This window comes from Varanus komodoensis, unplaced genomic scaffold, assembly GCF_004798865.1.
Source record: "Varanus komodoensis strain SLA01 unplaced genomic scaffold, ASM479886v1 scaffold3, whole genome shotgun sequence".
Lineage (NCBI taxonomy): Eukaryota > Metazoa > Chordata > Lepidosauria > Squamata > Varanidae > Varanus > Varanus komodoensis.
Genome location: NW_025335761.1, coordinates 22,628,911 through 22,648,239, shown reverse-complemented (window position 1 = coordinate 22,648,239; position 19,329 = coordinate 22,628,911). Strand labels below are relative to the sequence as shown.

Sequence of the window (19,329 nt, the reverse complement as noted above, 5' to 3'; positions counted from 1 at the left end):
AGAGGATGAGAAGAAACGACAGAGTAGAAGAGGGAAAGGTGTGTGAAAGAGGAAGGCCAGAGGGTACAGAATATTGTCTTAATGCCTCCAGCACTAACCACTGAACAGCACTGTGCCTGACATAGACAAGCTGCTGAGTACATTCATACAAAGAAGTGGAAAATGTTCCTTTCCATACAAAGGAGAGAAAAAGAACAATCAACGTCAGTTTTCTTCTTAGAAACAGGCATGAATGCCAAACTGACAAAAACAGTACAAGGACCACAGACATTGGTACCAAAGGACCGCTCACCCTGCACAATTACAATCCTGTGAGTAGGAAGGTGGAGCTGTGACCCATCCCATCACTTGTCCTCCATGGAGGGTTAATATCTGCAGCAGAATCCATTCTACTTTAGAACCTGCGGAGTTCTAATTCACATATGCGCCTGCATAAGTAGAGGAGGCCCCCTGCTGCAGACACATGGAGGTGGACGGAACTGATGGAAGACCATGACGCTGGGTGTGTGGCTGATGAGCCCACGCCTGCCCTCCTCAAACGATTCTAATCATGTACATGTAGGGTGAGCACATGGGCCTGACAGGGGAAGCCATATATTTCTTCACTTTTGGTTGTTGTTTCCGATCTTGGGTATTTTGTATTTCTCTATTGCATGGCCATAAACAAGGCACTGTATTAAGAACAACTATCTAGAAACAGCTATGGGAAAATTAAGCTTCCATTAAATACATTGAATGTAAGTTAAACAAGGAAATTCCAAAATAAGCATTCCAGGTCAAAGTAATCCTGCAAAATCTTCACTCATATGGAAGATCTATAACTTGTGCACTTATGGAACTGCCTGTCTGTTGCTCATTGCTTTAATAAGAACAGCCTGGTGGTGTATAGCAGCAAATCAAACAGAAACAAATTGTTTTTTATAGCTCTTTAAGAACACATTCTGTAAACATAACAACACATTTTTCTTCTAAATATAATGAATTATGTTAAGCAAATTAAATGTAAAATTACATCAAATAATTTGCATTAAATCTAATAATTGGCCTTCTTAAAATGGAGATTTTCTGGCAGTTCCAGTTATACCCTAACTCCTATCCTGAAAATTTCATCAGGTCAGAATGTGCTGATTCCCTGGTTTTCAATCCCATACTTACATTTCTCATATCAGTATATCATCATGTGAATTTATTGCAACACTGTAAAGCAATCCCTATAAATGATTTAGCTATGTTTTGCTTTGGATCAAATGGCAAAACATTAGTGTGCACTTTGCAGATGGGGTGCAATCTTTCCTTTAAAGAGTTGTCATGGCTCTTCTCTGAAATTCACAAACAGAAAGATAATGTTGTCAGCAGTCCATCATCTCCTGCATTGTCCTATCATGAATCCTTTTTGAAGATCAAATCACTGAAGCGCATTTGAAGTAGTTCCCGCACCAGTGTGAAAACTATCTGTTTGATCTTGAGCAAGATTTTGCCTGCATAAAACCACATTTTCATCTCTTCCCTTCTGCAGTGAGTGGGAGCTGTGTAAGAGCTCCAGCGGTGTTTTTATAGAATTTCCATTCATTTCAGTGAGTCTTTCATAAAAGAGCTTCCTTTTCAAATTGTGGTTTTATTCTTTTATCTTGAGCTGCTGTAAAGCCTTGCTGAAAATGAAAAATAACTTGGAAATGTTCTAAATCAGGCATGGGGAACATGCAGCCTATTGGCCATTTGTGCAGCCTCCTCTTTGCTCCGCACCCCTCCTGCCAATGAAGCCAATGAAAAGTCCACCACCATTGCAAGTGTAGCCTTGGAGCCTTGGGTTCCTGCCAGCCCAAAAACATTGGCAGAAGCCCAATGCTGTGGGGAAAAAAGGGTGTGCAACATGTTGCCCTGCATGCAATTTTTCCTTGGAGAACTCCTGATGTTGGGCTGCAGTGAAGGCCCCCTTCCCACCAGAGAGAACTTCAGCAACATCACCATGATGGGGAGAGCTTTAACCTTTAACCTGATGGCTCCAGAAAGAACAGGAAAAACTCCTGGCTGAAACCCTGAGCAGTTGTTGCTGGTCAGGTTTGAGTGTCCTGGGTTAGATGGACAAGTGAAGTGGGTAAATAAGGGATCCTCTGTGTTCTTCACCCTCATCCCAGTGATGCTGCTCCAGTGATGCAGTGATGCTGCTCCACATTTTCCTCCAGCAATAGATTGGGAAGGGGAGTAAAACTTACTATGTGGGTCATGCAAATGACCTTGCACATGTGCATCTGCTGGTGTGCAGCCCCTGACCATCCACTGAACGTTCCATGAAGCTTTTGGCACAAGTTAAGTTGCCTATGCCTGTTCTAAATGCAACAAGTAAGTAATTTCACCATTAGAACTGATCAATAGCATCTGCTTTTAATGAACTGTAGTGAAAATGTTTTAATGGATTTTTATTGTATCCACTTTGTGTGGTTTTCATCTTGTGTACCCCCTGGAGAAGATTCCAACCTTACGGAAGTCTAGAAATAGTTTTAAATAGATGATAGGTAGCTTAAGTGTATACATGTCTGCTCAAAAATATGTCCCATTGAGTTCAGTAGGGCTTACTCCTGAAAAAAAGTCTTTAATCACATCTCTGCATATGAAGGCAATATATGTAAAAATATGTATCAGGTTCTATTTCAGAAACACCATAGTATGTATGGCCATTATCTAACATTATTTAAGGAAACCAACCAAGGTGCTGTGCCATATCAGGAATAGCTGTTTTTATTTCCATAGGTCCAAAATTGTTTTCCAATGAATATCCACAGCCTTTCCACATTGCTTCCTGTGGGCTTGAGCTCAGGGCCAACAAGTTACACAGTTGTTATTTTTTAATCATTCACTTCCTTACTCACTTTGCCCATAACTCTGGGATGCCAATGCACATGCAGAGCCCAGTTTACAGGAGTACAAAGGGCCATACAGAGTATTTGCCATGAGGTCGCTCAACACTACAGCACGTGCAATTAATTTCTAAAAAGGAAAAACACTGAAATTCAGGTCTCCATAAAAGCTGTCATGCATTTGGACCTGAAAGCACAGTCTTCCTAAGCCCAGATAGGTGAGGGTTGGTTGTGGTTTCTGCAGAAGAAAAAATGAATCACGATTCTTGAGGAATTGCTATGGTGGTGCTTTGGGATTCCCCATTTATTAGAGATGAGCTGAAAGTGCCATTCAGCCACTTCAGGAAATAAAATACGTCCCAACATTTTGCTCTCTAATGAGCCTCACAAATGCCATATTTTGATCCAGCCATGAGCTACGGCTTCCTCTTCCAGATGATTTACATTTATGGATAGACTGAAGAGTTCATGGGCACCTCTGACAGCTTTCTAATTTTTTTTGCTATGGAATTAAAATGCAAAGACATATTATGCCACCCATAGGTCTCATTAATGACAGCATGATGATAGCCTGACATTGAGGAAATTGCTCCCCAAGACTTCCTCACTTCCTCTTAACCATTTTTCATTTTTAGAGCAGCTGGGCAGGAACAGGAAGCTGCACAACATGTGGAATAAAGCCCACATATCCTCACACCTGCCTTATATTACATCAGACCCAGTGGACCAGCAAATTCAGGACTGCCTCCTCCAGCTATCCCCAACCCTTTATGCTCTGCCAAAAAAGAGGGGATGCATCATTCAAAACAAGACGAGCACCCCAATTTGCATAAAATCTCCATATGCTAATATACACATAGGAGTGTGAATTTACAAATAGTTGCTATGATTTAAATAGATATATGTTCATGCTACTGAGGTACACTGTGACCTGGTGATCTGTGTGTCTTCTCAGTAGGCTATCCCCTGGCTGTGAATCATTAAGGGGAAGCTTTAGGATGGCTCTGGTTCTCCCCTCTTATGGGTATTCATCTTCAAACCAGACTTGGGCCAGGCAGACCTTCAAACAGTGGACTGTCCTTTAACAGCCTTTCAAGTAGAGGACCATCTTCTATGGAGAAGGGCACTCTATCTTCTATAAAGAAGGGCCAATCTAACATGAGAACATCTACATATGTTGGACTGCAACATGTGTTGGCCAGTCATCATGGACATGCTGCCTAGGAGAGTTACAGTCTAAGACATCTGAAAAACACTGTGGAGGAAGGTTTGTCTGCTTTTGTGGTCGGTTGCTCTCAAAGAGGTATCTTTCCAACGCTGCTACCTGAAAACGCTATTTCTAGACTGGGATACCTGTACTTCACAGCTGTCCTTCTCCTCTCAAGCCATCTGAAAAAAGGGATGGATTTCTTTTTGAAATTAGGCGTAAGTCCCCTTTGGTTACCTAAATAACTTTAGAAATGGAGTGGCAACAAATCCACCTCCCCACCCCCCAAAAAAATCATGTAAAAAGAATTTCCCCCACGTACAACTTTCTCAGCTTCCATCAAGGTTGTGCACACTGTTCACTGTGCAGTCACTGCAACAGTTACTTTTCTTGTGCTCACAGGTTGTCTCCAGGCTCACGTTCACAAGGACAAATGTAGTGTGAATGCAATGATCATTTGGTATCACCATCTGCTTTGTCCCTCAGTTAGAGCAAACAGAAATAAATGGTGTGGTAATAATGAAAATTTCACAATGTTCTCACATCAAACTTGTCCATTGGGGCACATGTCCAGATATCTTGCATATGCAAGAAACAGATTATGATACTGTAAGTATAAGATTTCCTGTAACAATTGTTTGCTATTTACAATTTCCACAAATCATGCCATGGATAATGTGAATGACATACCACTCAATATGAAAAAGTATACTAACAAGATCCACTGCTTTACTAACATTATTGACCAGCAAAAAAAGTACCGGGAATGTTAGATCCTCACACTTTTTCTAAGAGCATTTTTCCAGGACCTGGTGTTATAAATTAACTTTTTTCTTTCCTCCACAGGCAACTAGATGTAAATCACATCATTCAGAGTAATACATCCAAATTCATCCATTTGTTTTGTAACTGTTCAAGTTAAACCACTATGAACTTCTACTTGACAGAGGTATGATAGAGGCTAATCTAACACACACTAGTTAGAGTTGTAACCTCCTACTTGGATTGATCCATGCTTTGTGGCACTGGAAACCATTTGGAAAGATAGTCCAAAATAAGGCTACCTGCAAGATTATTAACTGACCAGTTCAATCACTTTATGCCAGTGACCTCTGTTGGCTGTCTGCCAGTCCATTTCTAGTACTGGTTTGAGTTCTAGGATCAGTTCAAATTGTTGCCATTAAATTCCACCTGAAAGGAATGCTTCCTTCTCCTCCCCCTTTTATATAAGGACATGGCTTCTCCAATAGATACCTATCCAGACCCTGAAGTCTTCTTCTGAGGCCTTTCCCAGGTACCCCTGCCAAATGAAGTAAGTCAGGTAGTTACTAAGGAAAGGTCTGAAGGGTATTGTTAAAGAGGGGCCTGTCCTAGCTATTTGTCGATTTTCCTGGTCTTAGCCCTGCCTGTTCAGGTCAGTGTTGGATAACTATGTGCCCCTGTCTCTTTGCGTGGGCAGAACTGCAGTCCTTAAAGTGATGATGAAGGAAGCTGATGACCCCTGGCCCATAAGGGACTTCAGCAGTGAGCTGATTTCCCTGGGGTTGGATATGAAGCTTTGCATGTGATATTGACACTGAATAGCCAAACTCTTAGAATTGGAATCTTGAGAGGATGTCACAGTCATAGAAAGGAAAATATTACATTCATTCTTTGATCTTTGGAAGATCTTTCTGGAGTGCCTTGATCACAGTTACGTTGTTCCAAAGCAATATTCTGCCACCTACTTGGGTGCAGGGGTTGTCTAGGTCACTTATGAGTAGAAAGGTTCACAGCAGACCTGGCATAGTTGGGTCTATGAATATCAACATGTTATTTGAGCAAACAAAGAAATTCCAGGTCACTAAAGAAGTCAAATTTCCCACTAGGTAGTTCAAATCATGGTTTCAAATCTCTTGCTTTGGCAAACATCATCCCATTTTTAAATGGGCCCTTTCAAATTTAGATCCATCTCAGAATGGGGCTTGTCCTCCATCGCTACCACTTGTTAATGCTCCTTTCTGGTCTCACCCAAGCAAAAAGTAACAGAGAAGGGTGGGTCTATGGCTGCTATCAGGGATGAGTACTTTCTTGTGACCTGAAAGAGCATTTCTGAATCAGGTGAAAAGGTAGCTGTAATACATTCCGTGCCAATACATTCCGTGCCATCATTTCCTGTTGAGAGGAATAAGATCGAAATTTTCATCACCTGCTGATTCAATTGACTTTTCATTTCTGGTCATAATGGTTAAGTTAAATACATTTTTCCATTTGGAATAATGGGGAAGTTTCCCATAGGCATATTTTCCTTTTCTGAAAATGTTTGATTAGTTGGTTCCACTTTGCAAGTTATAAGCATGAATGTACCAGTGGGCATGAACCTATAGGCATGTACTTGCCGAATTCCCACAATTTCATCAATGAGACAGTTGGGCACATGTTTAACAATTCTATGTCTACTCAGAAGTAGGTCCTTGTGAGATTAATGGTCCTTACTCCGAGGTGATTATAGAATTCCAGATTAATTCTTTCCTGTTGAAATAACTGACCTAATTTTCATGATCGCTGCAATCAACCACAACTTTTCATGTCACCCAAACCCAGTGAGGGTACTTTGTTGGGATGATAACCAACCATCCCACAACACTACAACAGGCCACAATTCTGGATGATGTGTTAACCATCCCAACAAGCCACACTTTTTGGATTTGGACATCATAACGACCTGAGATCAGCAAGGGCAATTAGGGTAATGAGGCAGCATGTGACCTCCACATGTGGGAGTGATTAACCTGTAACAAGTCATAGAATCATACAGTTGGAAGGGGCCATGAAAGCCAACAGGTCCAACCCCCTGCTGTTGTAGGACACAAAGTTACATCATCTAACTCAGATGGCTGTCCAGTTTCGTTTTGAATGTGTGGGAGAGCACATAACCTATCTAGGGAGCTGGTTCCACTGTCGTATTGCTCTGACAGTGAGGAAACCTTTCCTGATGACCAGCCTATATCTGGGTTGTCACAGCTTGATCTGATTATTCCATGTTCTGCACTCTGGTATCAGCCAAAGGAGATCTTGACCTTCCTCTTTGTGACAGTCTTTGAGGTACTTGTAGAGTGATATCATGTCTCCCCTCACTCTTCTCTTCTCAAGATTGAACATGCCCAGTTCTCTCAATCTTTCCTCATAGGGCAGTGTTTCAAAACCCTGGATCATTTTTGTTGCCCTTCTCTGGACCCTTTCAAAGTTTTCTGCATCTTTCTTAAATCTTGGTGCCCCGAACTAGACACAGTATCCAGATGAGGTCTGACTAGTGAGGAGTATAGGGGAACTACAACTTCTTATGATTTGGAAGTAATACTTCTGTTAATGCATCCCAAAATTGCATTTGCCCTTTTGGTGGCTGCATCGCATTGTTGGCTCATATTTAACCTATTGCCCACAATTACTCTAAGATCTTTTTCTTTCAGTTCTGTTGAGTCATGTATTCCTCATCTTGTATTAATGCATTTGGTTTCTTTTTCCTAGGTGGAGGACTTGGCACTTGTCTTATTGAATCTCATTCTGTTGCTTTCAGCCCAGTGGTCAAGTTTATCAAGATCGCCCTGGATCTTTATTCTGTCTTCTGGGGTGTTTGCTATACCACACAGTTTTGAATCATCTGCAAATCTGATTATCTTTCCTTATACTTCCTCATCCAAACCATTAATAAAGATGTTGAAGAGCACTGGGCCCAGGACTGAACCCTGTAACACCCCACTAGTTACTTCCATCCAATTTGAGAAGGTGCCATTGATGAGCACTCTTTGTGTCTGATTCAGCAGCCAATTTTGGATCCACCTAATAGTTTTTCTATTTAGTCCAGTTTTTACTAATTTGCTTATCAGAATGTTGTGGCGTAGTCAACCATATCTTATTAACCACACTTGTATCATTCAGACTGGGTCAATGGGATTGAATCCTAAATTTGGTGGTAATGTAATTATGCACACAAATATATAAACATCATGCAGAATGACTGCTGTGAAAATAATGTTCATAACTATGCAATTAAACAACAAATGATTTAAATTCATGAAAATGATTTAAATTCAGGAACCATGAGTCACCGTGTTTTGGGATACCACATGTTTTGCTAACATATGGCAGACACTTCTAACGTTGTGGTCATGGTGGGCATGGCTAGTAAATTATGGTTTAGGATTGAACTAACCAGTTTAAAATGTCATCAGACCAAACAAAAACCAGAAACAGAGAGAGAGAAAGAGCTATAAGGAGGAACATAAAGTAATAGTGTTGAATCAGAGTTCTTCCTAATGAGATAACTAAACCATAGCCTTTAAATACCCTTTGTGGGATCTGGTTTTGATATTCTCCTTAAACCATGTATGCATCTAATTTCATTCCTCATTTTATGAATTCATATGCTATTCTATTTCCTGTATGGTTAGTAAACATGCCAAAATTGATGCTGTATGAAGTCCTGAAGATGTTCATGTCCAAGACATATTTTCATGCGGGGAGGAGAGTTAGATTCTAAATTTGACTTCTACATTTCAGAAGATACCAAAAGACATTTGGCTCAGATCCTTTCCAAGTTGGGGAGTTTACTGCACAAGATCGACAGACAAATAGAGAAGTGTAGTCATATTTTTGGAGTCCTGGGCTTCGATCCACCTAAAAGCAAAAAGGTAATAGCTTTAGCAGTTTTAAATCAAATACTGTTGGAAAGACGTATAAAAAGTATTTCCTATTAGAAATGTTTTCTTGTTGGCTAAACTTCTGCAGACTTTATTAAAGGAGGAGGGAATCAGACTGCTCATTTATACAGAAAAAAGAAAAGAAAAGTCATCCTACAAAATCAATATTCTGATCTTGAGATACTGCTCCACATTTACGGAAAAAGTTGTAATACAGATTTCCTTTTGAAGTGGCTATTATAATTGTTCAGTACGAGTTAATCATAAATCCTTCTTCATACTAATGACTCTGACCTTTGATCAAGATATACAGCTAGAACAGCGCTGATACTTGGGAGTGAATGACTGCCCAGGACTAGTCCTAGATAAAGGTAAAGGTTTCCCCATGAAATTAAGCCCAGTCGTGTTTGACTCTAGGGAGTGGTGCTCATCTCCATTTCTTAGCCAAGGGAGCCAGCATTTGTCCATGGACAGTTTCTGTGGTCATGTGGCTGGCATGACTAAATGCCAAGACTGCAAATGCTGAGGACAGTGGAGTAACATCCTAGCTCTTGCCCTCTGTTAAGAGTTGTCTATGCCTCATAGCCTGTCCTGGACCCTGTGCTCTTCAGGTGTGATAGAGGATGCTATCCTGATGCTAGTATTGAAATAACACTCAGTGGCCTATTCAGTTGGCTTCTGCACATGGAATGGGAGGGGCACTCTCTTATCCTTCACTTTAGGTGGCAAAATATCTTGAGCTGATCCTGTGATCTCCAGAAGCAGGGAAAGGGGCAGGCCAGAGCTGCACTTGGTTGCAGCAGGAGATGTTGAGAAAGTCTGGAAGCTGCATCAGGGTCAGAAAGGCAAAGCAGGATATCTACTTAAAATAAGAAAAGCAGTTCTGGAGGTGAAATTTCCAGATCAGTCCAGTCCACAGTCCAGCAATGGGCAAGCAGAGTGGGGTTTGCTGCAGAAGCAGGTGCTCATGTGGATGGGTGTAGTACTCAAGGAGTGGGGCCAGCTGGCATAGTATAGTGGTTGAGGGACTAAGCTACAAATTGGGGAGCCCTTGGTTGCAATCTCAGCTTTGCCATGAACTCGCTAGGTGGTCGTAGGCAAGCTTCTTTCTCTCATCTCCCTCTGTCTGCAGTATGTTAGCAATTAATTCAAAGTAAGATGGACATCTTTGTATTATTCATGTCACTTTTAAAAACAGCTAACATACAACTCCCAAGAAATCCCAAGATTAACTCCCCATTCCACTCTCCTATACTCCAGCCCCAACCCTAATAAAGAAAAACAGCCTGTGCCCTCTCTTCAAAGAACGTTGTGTTGTGATATCCAGTGAAGCAATGAAATCTAAGGCAAGGATTTACACATAGGTGCTTCCAGTAAGTCTGCTAGTTTTCTGACAACTCTGTGCTGTTAATTGTCCTTTGACTGCAAGTCCATCCTAATGTTTACTTCATCATTTAAGAATGAAAAGTTTCTCAAAAAAATTAACTACACAACTGTGTCATTGTGGCATTTAGCAATGTTACTTGGTGATGTACATGATATTCAAAGGTCATAAATCAGTTGGGAATCTGTCTTTTCAAAAGAATTGTCTTCACTGAACCACTTACTACAATCCACAGTATGGAATACATTAGCTCATTTCTCTCAGGGTTCCATGCCATACCGCAGGACCAAGAATGCTATAAACATCAGACTTGCGTGCCTTCAGGAGAAAAAGCTGCACAGCACCCTTCATGCTCCAGTAAAATCAGAAGCGCATCTAATTTTTGTTCACAATGTTGCATACCTGATCATGGCAGCCAATGTTGGTTCTTTTAAGAACTTTGACTATTGGAGGAACTAGCCTGGCCAACTTTTTCACAGGGCAGGCAGATGTGAAAGCCACCATGCATTGGGAGCGATTTGTCAAATTTAGAACTTCCTTCTACTTTTATTATAAGAACAAGTTTCACAATAGCCAGATCATATGTCACAATGATGTTCTTCTGCTGGCATTGCTCAGCTATTCTGTGGGGTCTTTAATTGTTTCTGCCACAGCCAGTAGTAACGTTTGGTACTGGCTGAATTGTGGGAAATTCCTGGGGGTTTTGACAGGAAAGCTAATCCAACAAAATGTTGGAATTCCAGCCTGTGCACATTGACACTCTCTGTATTAAATGCTTGTGTCAAGGAAAATGAAATCTTCATAACTGTCCAGAATTACAGATCTTTTGTTATTACCAGGTGGTACAAATCTACTCCTTAGTAGTTTTGGGGTACTTCCAGAAGGTTTATTAGGAATCACCCTGCATCATCCATGGACTTTTACAGCAGTTTCACATGGTGTCATTTGCCATTTCTAACCCTTACTTGCTTTCTTACCTTTTTTCCATCTTTTTTTCCTTTCCACAAAACATCCTTTAAGGAAAAGATGGAACAGCTGCTCAATGCTAGGAGTCATCCATTTGGGAGCATCTCCTCTTTCCTCTCCTTCTTTATTGATTTATCTTGTCAGGCAAACAATTGGAATAAGCTCAAACATTTTAAGAGCAAAAGAATATACTGGATTTTATCATTGGTGACTTTAGTAAAGTGTCAACAATTTCTATTTCTCAGGGTTCCCATGCATTTTGGAAACAGATGCCATCTGCGCTATGAAGAGTCCCCTAAATGATTCAGATGATGGTAATTGATTAATTAGTTTGTTCAATTTTGTTTTTCAAACAGTTGACTCTATGTCCAGTAAGTTTAGGAAGATCAAGGATCTTTTCTATTGCTGGTGACACTTTGCAACACCAATTGGATTTTTTAAATGGAGTTACATGTCCTTTTTACAACATACACATCTTGGTAAACCGGTTTTATGTAAACTGTCTTGGATTTTTTTTTTAAATAAAGGTCAGTATATAGAAATCTTTAAAAAAATCAATACAAATAAATAAAACAGTGATGTGTGTCTCCACCTCGCACCTGTTAATGACATCATCCCCTAGCACTCTTGCCGCTCTCTGGGTCAATGAATTCTTTATTATCTCAGTAGAGTAGAAATGGTTATGACTCTGATCACATAAAATAGTTTGATTTGGGAGTAAGCCCAGGTAAAGCAGTCAGGTTCTATATTTTAAGATACAGGAAGATGTCCTCTACCAAATGGCACCAGTTTCAGCCACATACCCTAAGACATCATTAATGGTCCCCTTTTTGGAGGGGCCAGAAAGGGCCTACTTCCCAACAAAATTGGTCAATCTGGAGAGTCAGGAATTCTATGCACTCTTCTCCCAACAGATGATGCTTGCTTCAGCCACATACCTTGTGACATAATTATTGGCCCCAAAATAGTTAGAAACATAGAAACAGAGCGAGTCAGAAGGGGCCTCTCGGGCTAGTTGGCCAATAAAAGGTTGCCACCTAAGAGTTGTGTGTGACTGGCAGTTTTGGAGATGCTACCATTTTGTAAGATACCCAGAGGGTAAAACTTTTGTACTGTTATGGCAGAAGTATTTCAGACCAGGCTTTTAAATGCACCTTCATTTAGCTGTAGCTTTGAAGTTACTGTAACTCTGAAACCACTTTCACCATGGAGTCAGTTCTGGCCCTATTCCTGTGGCAGGGGGCCTTGCCTTGAAAATCTATTAAATTACATAATTTATCAAGCACATTCCTAACCATTTCTGTTTTTAATGACTAGGCCTGTTTCAAACCCTAGGCCTTCCCTAGCATTCCTGTGGCTTTCAGTCACTTACAGTATTCCCTTAGGAGTACATGTTTTGTGTTAACTTGTATCCTCATTTCTGCACTATTAAACAGCATGGCAGAAGGTGAAGATGCTGTATATAGTTATGGCTTTTAAAAAAATAATGTTCATTCCTTGTAACACTTTTCTTTGCATGTGGGGGTATTTGGTAAGTGGCTCTCCTGCATACAGTTAAAATAATTTTTGTGCAATGCTATTGTAATCTTTAACCTGTCATCCCAGACAATTAGAATATATTGGATTCTCCTCTCCTCTCGTCTCCCATCCACACTTGGCCCTATATTTCTCAGTTATTTTATCAAATTTCTGCGAAAACCAAGCTAGCACCTGTCTTTCCTGATCAGTTTTTTTAAAGAAAGAAAGAAAGAAAGAAAGAAAGAAAGAAAGAAAGAAAGAAAGAAAGAAAGAGATGGCAAATGCAGGTAGACATCTGACCTGGATTTTTCTGAGGGTAACCAATGAATTTGATACCTGTGAGAAGCAGGTCATGTCAGTTTTATCCGCAGGTGGCTTTTGCAGTATCAGCAGATTGCTAATATTACCAAAGGGTAGGGGGGTTTTCTGCATGAAGAAAAGAAATACATTAACAAGGTCTACATTAGACCAAAAAGGATACAATAGAGCAGTCACGTTAAGCCTCCTCTCTGTTTTTCTTATATCCCAAAGGTAATTAAGGCATTGCTAAATCATTTTGCCATTTGTATTCCCAGATAGGCAGAAAATCTTTTTTGGTAGAATTGGAAAGGAAATAAATGAAATTCAAGGGGAAACAAGTAAATGCAAAAATCTGGCTTGTTGTTCTTATACCTTCTAGCTGTACCTGGGCACTTCCAACACAGAGTGCTTGCAATAAACCATGACTTGAGGGAACAGAACAGCTGTGTGACTTGTCCTAGGGCTATTTTAGTACACAGACTTTGAACTCCCTAAGCACTTTCCTGTGCTCTTAAAATACTGTCTTAGTAACTACTCCTTTGCACATTGATGAAACAATTCTAAATAATATTTACGAACAATTACAAATCGAAGCCTCTGCCATAAGCTGTGTGCTGTGGGGAAGAAATGATGTAGCACCTTTCTTGAAGGATAGTATATCAGTGCTGAGAAAGACCTGGAAGAGGATTGAAGCCACAAAACATTATTATCAGGAAGATTCTAGAGGGTACACAATTGTTTATGGAATCATAAAGTATGCTAATATATTTCAGTCTCAAAAGTTGTGTTTCAGGGAAAGACTGAATGCCGTTACATAAGAAAAACATCAAACTAGGCTTGATTGCTGTATCTGCTGTCGCTCAGCAGAAGTGGATGACATGAATGAAGGTGGCTGTCCTTACCAGCCAACAAAAGAGCAGAGGGCACCATTGTAGAGCATGTGACTAATATTACCTCTTCCCAGCCTGCTCTCTATGTGTTATAAAGCAAGGATTATAATAAGGGTTTCTCTGCTGCTTTATCTTTCTGCTGTACAAAGACTGGTTGGATCTTGATGGAAGGAACTGCCACTCTAGAGTCGTATTGTATAGAGATGGCTGCCAGTCCTTTTTACACATAAAGGAAAATCTGAGGACTATTGTAACAAAAAAGGAACATAGCCAGAACAAATATTTATACTATTTCAAATCTTCAACATAATGACTTCTAAAATTACCAACCGGCTGTTTGGTTCAAGGTCAGACAGAAGAATTAGCTAGGCCCCTCTTCTCCTTTAGCTACCATCTCCTAATAGCACAAATAGCATCTTCTTCTTTGCTTTATACGCCTCATTCCCTCCACATAAGGGTGGCTAACCAATACATCTTTACTGGGCATGTGTTGACATTTCCTTAGTTCTTTAAAGATACTCATGTTTGTTTATTATTACATGTATATCTTGTACTTTGTCCTTCAAGGAAACCAAGGTAGCTTACATAGCACTCTTCCCTTTTCCCATTTTATCCTCACAACATTCCTGTAAGGTAGGTTAGGTTGAGAGTCAGTAACTGGCTCAAGGTCACCCATTGAGTTTCATGGCTCAATACGTCCCAAGTTCCACTCCAATACTATCTAACCATTTATGGCCCACATAATGTGGGCTGTACAATGCAACTACTGTGACAGTGTGCCTGGGCAGAGGGCTGCATTAGCCTGGAAATGATGGGTGCATCACCCACCAACTTGAGAAGAGGTTCATACCTGTGGAAACCACCGTAGGCTTACAGCAGCAGTGGAGAACTTGTCGTTCTTGGGCTACCATAAACCTTGAGCATTGGGGATAGCAAAATTTGACAAGGGTAAGAAAAAGAGTAGGGAATAGGAGTAAATGTATAAAGATTGTAAACTTGTAGAATGGATTGGGTGTTACTTTCATTTATTGGAGAGCATGTAGCTTCTGCTATGAATGATGCTGAAGCAATTTATCAAGGTTTGGTGGAAGGGAAAGGAAACCAAAGGGAAAGGGTTTGGGTAGTATGAGCTGGGTGGGGAAGTCCATAGCAGGTTTCCTCTAAAAGAAATTACATGCCTAGCTCCAGTCTGGAATACGCCCAGCTTTTACATGTGTTCCAAATCCATAATTAGTTCTTCTTAATCAATTGTTTTTTTGCAATACATGCCCTGTCTTCTTTCAGAAGAGGCACAGAGCCAAAAGCTTTACTGCATAGAGATAATTCTCTATAGCCCCTAAAAAACAAAGACAAAAAACACCGTATTGGAAAGATTCCTTCGGCTTTGCTGGACCCACAGCCACTTCCATCTATTCATGTGGCTATTTAGAATGCTCGTGCTTGGCAAGTGTGGGGTCCAGGACATCTGCTTTATGGTGTGGATGAAGCTCACAAGGGACCATTCTGGCTGTTATGGCTAGCAGCTGCAAGACGAGGCAAGGCAGCAGTTCAGCAGGTTTGGGCAGAGCGAAAGGACAGCCTCAGCCTGTCTGTGAGCAATATGTTGCTGAGAGTGATGAGGCAGATTAGAACCTGAAGGTATATATGGCCAAATTGGATCTTCTTGGCTCCTAAAGTCACCTGATTCTGCTGGGCTGAAAGGCATCCGTGCACACTCCAGCCATCCTCAGCAGTGTCTCAAGAGCTTCAGAGAGCAGGCCAGTAGCTTGTCTGACTGCCAGATCCTGCAAAAGAACAGGCAGCCTTCAATAACTCATATGACTGGTCTTTGGGGAGAAACTTAAAAACAAATTTAAAAAGCCATGCATCAGCATGGGAAGAAGGCAACATGCTGGGCCGGTGAAATCAGGCTTCACTGTGATTTCTATTGCTCAAGAACAGTTTGACATTAAAAGAGCAGAAATCAACTTCTATAACCCAAAACTGTCCCAACTCCAACTAGCCATTCCCATTTACTCTTTGTCAAGGCTAAATCCTCTTTCCTATTTGAAGAATGTGACACGTTTTCTTCAACCTCCTGAAAAGGATAGGTTTCCTGCAGGGACTAAAGCTGTCTACTCCCTGTGGTTTTAACAGTTAGGTGCGCATACATTCTGGCCTTGGAGCAGTGCATCTTTAAATGCTTCCTGAACATCTAGACCTGGATGCATTTGTTTTCATGCTCTCCCAATATTAGCATATGGTGCACTAATGCAAATGAAGGGGTAATATTGACCAATCCTGTTTCTGTACAGCTTTAGTAGTCATCTCCATTCCCCTCAAGTACATCTGTGAGATCATCCTCTTGGGAGTGGCTGAAAAATGTTTTGTTTGTTTTTTCTCATTCTTGTATGAATGTATGTTTTTAAAAAACCTGTTATGCTTTGGCAAAACTTCCAGGGCAGTTTACAAACCAAGATTAATGACAAAACGTGTGTGTGTGTAAATAGATATATAGATGTTAGATGTATGTAAGTATTTGACAGCTTCTTCTCCAGTCCTTCAGGGCAGATTTTCAGGAATACAAGGGAGTGCATAAGAATGAGGAATCAGTCCAAGTTGCTTTTCCATCACTTTCCACTGGCTGAAACTTCTTTTGAGCTGAGAAGATCTTCTCCACTCATGGGATGCTCCATACAGCAGACAAGAACCTAGGATCCAAGCCAGTATAGAAAGGATTCCAATGACTGTGCAATACAAAAGTGTAATGAAAAAAGCATCTACAGTACAAACTCCAAAATCACAGATATATTAGTTTAATCCCATATGTTTGTAAAATTTCCATAGAAGAAGACCAAACATAGTAAGGAGATTCCACTTGTCTACCATAGCTGATCTTACATGAAAATATTTTGTTTCTTCAATCTCTGCCATTTTTCCTCTCTTAGCTAATCAGTGCTTTAATCCAGGAGGGTTCTTGCTTCACCATTTACTGGGTATAAATATCTTCTAGGCTTATCCCAAAATAAAGATTCTTTATGATTTACTTTGATAGCCTCCTGTGACATCATTTACATGCACAGATGACCCACCTACCAACAGTGCCTCCATCTCATCTGGATCAAGCCTCAATTTATCAGCCTTCACCCATTCTATCACTCCATCCAGGCACTGGTTAGAATGGTCACTGTTATGTCGATAATCTGCACCCAGTCCTTGCTTCAGGTTCTTCTCCAACAAGTCTTTGGCACACAATCCTTTGCACAGCACTATTATAATCAGCAATCTTTAGAAACATAGAAACAGAGCGAGTCAGAAGGGACCTCCAGGGCCATCTAGTCTGACCTCCGGCACGAGCCGGCTCCGCTCACAACATGCCCACCATGTGGACGTCCAGCCTATCCTTGAACACCCGCACTGATAGGGCCTCAACGACCTCAGTCAGTTCCATCTGTAGCAGGTTCCAATACTGTATTACTGTGGTAGAGATCATCCCCTATCCTAATTGCATAGATTTCAGTCATGCATTGTTCAAACAGAAATCAATGAATGTGTTTAGGCCGACCTATAGAAATACTTATGTTGCACAGATTGGATGGTAGCACTATTCCATTTTCTGAATCATTAGAAACAAGGGGTCTTCACCACATTCAGTCCCCTGAAACAATGCAAAAGGAAAGTATTGAGTAACTTCAGAAAGGAAAATTTGTGGGCTCAGCTCCAAGTTATTTTGCTATATTTTTCTTGGACTATTTTAAAAGCATAGCCAGGAATGGCTATGCTTTGTTGTGTTTACTTAGTACATCACTTCCCCTGGAAGCCATAGAAAAACAACATTAATCAAAGGGGAGAAAACTGCTAATAAAGCTGCTCTCCGCTGGACAAATTGCATCAGTTTTGCAGGGCTAGGAGGTTGGTGCTTTGAACATGATCTTGATTTGCAAAATCTTGGTGTCTACAATTGCTAGCAGAAAGGCAAGCTTTCCATTTATCTCAAGGTTCCATCAGGTCATCTTTTACAACCCCAACAAGCCAGTTACTGAATGAACCTCTTTGGGCTTCACAAGGCTTTGAAAGCACACTTGCCGAGAGGTATATGGCATTTCCTATAGCCACATTTCCAAAGGGAATGTATACTCCTGCTACAAAGACATACTGATATGTCTGATTTTTATTATTTATACTCAAACAACCCAGTTAAAACCTCCATCATATAATACAGGCATCCAGTACAAACAAGCTATGATACAAGTTTACCAGTATAGAACATGACTGCAGTCCATTGCATGGGTGCATTTCAGTCAGGGTTCAGGCACGGAAACAGCTTTGGTAACTCTGTATGATGACCTGCGCCAAGACAGAGAAGTGGGGCAAGGCTGTAACTCCATCAACACTCTTGGACCTGTTGGCAGCTTTTGATCTCATTGGCCATAGGATCTTTCTGGGATGACTGTCTGAGTTGGGTGCTGGGGACACTGTGTTGCAGGGCTTCCATTCCTACTTGGATAACTTGTACCAAATGGTGGTGTCTGGGTAATATTGCTCTGTCCCTTGGACTCTCCAGTATGGGGCTCCTAGGGCATAACACGGTCCCTATGCTAATTAATATCTACATGAAACTGTGGAGTGGAGCCATCCAGAGTCTTGAAATGTGTTGTCATCAGTGTGCTAATGGCAAACCCGCTCTACTTTTCCTCTTCATCTTCATCAGGGGAGGCTGCAGATGTAATAAAGAGCCAGTGTGGTGTAGTGGTTAAGAGCATGGGACTGGGACTCAGGCGACCTGGGTTCTAGTCCCCGCTCAGCCATGGAGCCAACTGGGTGACTCTGGGCCAGTCACAGACTTTCAGCCCAACCTACCTCACAGGGTTGTTGTTGTGGGGATAAGATGGAGGAAGAGAATGATGTAAGCTGCCTTGAGCCCTTTGCAGGAAAAAGGCAGGAGATTAATCGAAATAAAAAAAATAAAAAAGTGGTGTCTGGGTGCAACAATGGACTGGGTGAGGACTAACAAACTGGACAAGACTAAGATACTATTACTGGGAGGTTCTTGTTACTGGATGGAGAGAATTAAACCTGTTCTAGATGAGGTTGCACTCCCTTGAAGAAGCAGGTTCCTAGTAGCTTGGGGTGCTCCTTGAGCCATCCTTGGCGCTTGAGACCTAGGCGACTTCAGTGGCTCAGAGTGCCTTCTACCAACCTCAGCAGTTGGCTCAGCATGCTCATATCTGGACATTGGTTTTAGAGGCTGTTTTTAGCCTATAAGGGCCTAAATGGCTTAGGACCACAATATCTGTTGGAACATCTCTCCCAACTGCAATCTACCCAGATGCTACAATTGAGATTTGGGGTCTGCCTCCAATTGTCACCTCCAAGGGAGACTGAGTTGATTGCAACAAGAGGAGGGGCCTTTTCATTGTGGTCGTCCAATTATGGAATAAGCTCCCCACTGAGGTCTGTGTGCTGCCAACCTTAATATCCGTTTGGTGCTAGGTTAAGACTATCCACCACAGGGCATTTAATTATTTTATTGGAGCTTTGTTAGCTGCTT

General features: G+C 41.2%; 1 long non-coding RNA gene across 1 annotated transcript; it reads left to right on the top strand.

Moving 5' to 3' along the window:
* The first annotated feature begins 4,917 nt into the window (after positions 1-4,917).
* On the top strand, positions 4,918-16,825 carry LOC123026904. Its single transcript, XR_006415409.1, has 3 exons — positions 4,918-5,011; positions 8,602-8,732; positions 16,358-16,825. It is a non-coding gene; the product is annotated as an uncharacterized LOC123026904 (long non-coding RNA).
* Positions 16,826-19,329: the final 2,504 nt, after the last annotated feature.